Genomic DNA, 4,294 nt, shown 5'->3' with positions numbered 1-4,294 from the left:
GGAGCATGGGTTACTACTGTCTATATGCTTACCTTTTATTATTAGTTATATCCATATGCTTATCTTAAGCCTTGAGGTTCATATATGCTACCCCAAATGTGCAGCCGCTTAATGGCTAGGATTGAGCCACTTTCTCTAGCTCTCAAGAGAACAGTAGATGGTCAAAATGTATATTTTCTTGATGCTACAAGATCTGCCGGCTACGTCCAATATTAAGTGGATCGATCTAGCTTTTTTGTAAAGAAGGGGACTTATTCTTCTTTTCTAGAGTTACACATAGAGCAGGGTCCCATTCTGGAAGAAGAAGGTGAGTTCCATCTCACACTAAAAGCCCTTTGCTTTCCCCATTTTAAATTGTCGTTAATGTGAAATACTGGCATCGAGGTGTTTCTATTGGTATCGTAACTAGAAGTGCTATAAGTTTAAGAGCCAGAGCATTGTAAGTTATAATACTCATGGTTGCTTCTGTCCACTTGAACAGTTTATTTGATTGAAGTGAACTATCCATTTAGGCAAGAACACATTTCTTAGGCTATCATACAAAAATTGTTCTGATCAGATGATCTAACCTATTGTTGATTTGGCCTCATCTTCTACTGGCATCCATTTTTGAAGCCATGGATGGGATGGTTACAATTACGGAAAAGTGTTTCATTAGAATAAGAAAACCATGATAGGACCTAACAATAGATGTATCAATTTGTTGTTTGGACTTAATTTTTTCCAATTTACATTTTTGGCCATGTCAGAAATGAATCACTTTAATCCTTCCAAAAAGAAAAAAGAAGAAAAGAAGAAAAAAGAAGAAGAAATGAAATGAATCACTTTAAATAAAATAAAATAAAATAAAAATACCTTATATGCTGAAAGGTGATAAATAACCACGTCCATAAAATAATCGTTATGTTCTCCAACTCATCACTGAACATGTAAAGAAAATAATAGTAATTACAGGGAAGAATATAAATTCTAATTGGTGAAACAATATTAGCATAGAAGCATATGAAAGTATGAGAACAAAATATAAAACCAGGATGCATATAAGACTATTTGCTTTTAGGGATAAACCTATATATGGATTGCACATGTACCTATGTGCTATGGTGGCACCTTTGTTGTGTCATGATTTGCCCTACCATGGATATTTGGCTTCATGGTAAGAGGATTTGGACAGTCCAACTAATTTGCACCAACAGAGATAGCTGTCAGTCCAAAAATACTTACAGGGCCAATACATTTTTTTTCTTTTGTCAAGCAATGGATGTCCCACTTGAAAGGAATTTGATTACATTCTATTTGCATTTGCAATGTGTAAAATGGAGATTTTTGATATGGTTAGCCATAATAAAGCATTTTCCTATTTACCCTTAGGCCATGATGAATGTTCATTTCTCACCAACAGCTCCATATCTCTTTCTACCGAATCACTCATAACACATATGGACAACAGGGTTAAAACAACATTTTTATACAAGCACTTTCTAAAATTTCTAAGTGGGATGGGAAGTTCTTAAAAGAAACCAAAAAACAAAAAACAAAAACAAAAACAAAGCAAAACAAAACAAAAAAGAAGAAGAAAAGATCGTGCTACATACTGCAGAGTGCAGATATCCAAATGATATTTTGGGCAAAGGAAAAACCAATGTATCGGACCATCAAAACACTAAATTAAAGATCATCAAACATGCTAGCAATTATGAACATTGACAAGCTTGCACATATTACAAAAATGAATAAAGTGGGACTACATCACATCAAGGAAAGCCCTTCAAAATGTACCACAGAACAATACCTAAAATACCACAGTACCTTGCTACAATAAAAATATTCATGGCCAATTAGAAAATCAACGGTTCTTTCCATACACAATTATTGAATCACCTCCCTTGATTATAAGACACTTTTCCCAGAACTATAGCTTAGCAAAACAATTGAATTGCATAGGCATAGGATATTCTATTGGAACCATAATTTTATTTCTTAAAACAATTAATTGATTTTAACAAACTTTTGTAATTAATTGCATACTCATAGCATTTGTAAGAGTTTTGTGTTCTTATTGCCAAGCCCAAGCTTGCATGAAAGAGTGTTTCCTTAGCATAGCAGCCAACATGCTATGACAACTCGTCACTACTCCCTGGGCTATATTTTCAATTCCATAAGTCCACAAATGCATTACAACTTACTTCAGTGGTTACACTTCCACATGTTTAGAGTAGGAGGCAGGGTATAACCTAAAGGTGGTGGCTGTATAACCATATATGCATGTTTTAAGCTTGCTAGTGTTGTGCATATAAAGCATGCACCTGCCCAACAAAACCCACTTGCAATTCAATTCAATGCAACAACAAAATCAAAACCTATGATAACTACTCTAATATATATTTGAAATATTAATGGAAAGAAGTTGCAATAAATACATAAGAGGTGCATGCCTGTGCAACATGAGCTTTGGGAATTTCTTCAAATAGTTGGCATCCCTTCCTCCACATGTTCTTGTCCCTAGACACTAGATTGACGTTAGTGAAGCAACAATCAATTGGCTTGGGATCGAACCATGCTGCAGCCCACAACACCATATTAAGCTTCACAGTAGGGTACACTATGCATTTTCCAAGGAAAATCCCCCTCTACATCATCATACAACAAATTTATAGATAAATTTTAGAAACTTTAATCTCAACATTCGATTTCAGTAAAAAAAAGTATAAATCAAAAAATAATAATTAGAAACTCCTAAAACTAAACATCCGAAATTTGGAAACAAACAATAAAAAATTGATTGAAAATTATTTCTACGTAAACTAACCTTTCCTTAAAGAACTTGTTTGGTGCTCTGCCTGTGACTTTTGCGACAAGTAGCTGAGAGAGGTCTACATTCAAATCTATTAGTTGAAAGGGGCTTTTGATTTTTGGTGAGTGGGAGTGAGAGAGGGGTTCTGAATCTTTCAGTAGAGAGAGGTTTTAAGGTTTTAGATCCTTCACGACCAAGAGTGCAACAACTCGAAATCATCCATTGGTGAAGAGGCGTTCGTGAGATCGAGTGAGAGGGGATGGTTAGAGAGAGAAGAGGAGTTTATGAGAGGGGAGATTGAGAGAGAAAAGGGGCACAGGAGATCGAGAGAGAGAGAGAGAGAGAGAGAGAAAAGGGGCGTGGGAGATCGAGAGAGAGAGAGAGAGAGAGAGAGAGAGAGAGAGAAGGGGCGGGGCAGATCGAGAGAGAGAAAGGGACGGACATGAGAGAGAATGGGGTTTTTCCCCAGGTTGTATGAATGTTTTGTGAGAGAGGAAGGGATGGACGCAGGAAATGAAAGGTTTCGTGAGAGGTGGAAAAGAAAAAGGCACTGCAGTTTTTCGCATTTTCAGCTGCTACAGTCTTGCTATGGTTTAGACCGTAGCTAAAAGCCCTCTGGACCGTAGCCATTGTGTATCCTTCACAGCCCCACCCGACGTCTGACGGATTCTGGACGGACCGTCTTGTCAAGGGCTTTGTGGGGTTCATCGTGATGCATTTGATATATCCACTCCGTTCAATAATTTTGTAACTTTTTATATAGGGAATGACCCCAACATCTAGGCAAATCGAAGGTCTAATTGAACCATACCATTGATTAATGGCAGGTATTAATCTTCACTCTTTCCTACCATGTGGTCCACTTGAGCGTTCGATCTACTTCCTTTTTTAGGCTCTTGCCCTAACTTGCTCTTTAAAAAAGGATAGACGTATTAGATGGACCACACACATTTTTGTGGGCCTCATAGAGTCCCTTATGGGGCTATCCCAAGTTATATGAACACGTAGAAGTATTAGCTTTTAGCTATGGTTTGGGCATTTTTTAGCTACGGGTTTAAGCCATAGCAATCTAGCTACGGTCTTTATCCATAGCTAAAAACTAACATAGTCCGTAGCCTTTAATCATTTTTTTGGTACTGTATGAGCTCCTCCATGTACATGCATACATCAAGATGGGTCCTAAATGGGATCCATACCATCAATAGGTGGGCCCTACTTGGTCTATCACAAAAATCACAATCTAATCCTATAAACACCCACCTATGGCCTTCTTCTTTATCTCCTTGGAATCCTCGGCTCCTAAACTTTGATTTTGATGGAGGATAATGAAGATTGAAGGGTTGGATGGTGAGATGTGGGGGGGGGGGGGTAGGAATTGGGCCTTGATCTTTTCTCTCCTTAGAGCTTTTCTCTCATAAAAGCTTGGGATGGAATGAGATGGAGAGATAAGGTGATGGGATGAAAAGAATGGAAGGAATGGATGTTGTAAGAAAATGACAT

The 4,294-nt window shown here is 37.5% G+C and overlaps 1 long non-coding RNA gene across 1 annotated transcript; it reads right to left on the bottom strand.

The window, feature by feature from the left end:
• Window positions 1-746: 746 nt before the first annotated feature.
• LOC131250074 (uncharacterized) lies at window positions 747-2,952 on the bottom strand. The gene is made up of 3 exons (XR_009173040.1): window positions 2,810-2,952; window positions 2,235-2,630; window positions 747-921 (listed from the first exon to the last, which is right to left on the bottom strand). It is a non-coding gene; the product is annotated as an uncharacterized LOC131250074 (long non-coding RNA).
• Between the last annotated feature and the right edge of the window lie 1,342 nt (window positions 2,953-4,294).

This window comes from Magnolia sinica, chromosome 6 (assembly GCF_029962835.1).
Source record: "Magnolia sinica isolate HGM2019 chromosome 6, MsV1, whole genome shotgun sequence".
NCBI classification, from domain to species: domain Eukaryota; kingdom Viridiplantae; phylum Streptophyta; class Magnoliopsida; order Magnoliales; family Magnoliaceae; genus Magnolia; species Magnolia sinica.
The sequence above is the reverse complement of the archived record's forward strand: the minus strand, read 5'-3'. Positions and strand labels throughout refer to the sequence as shown.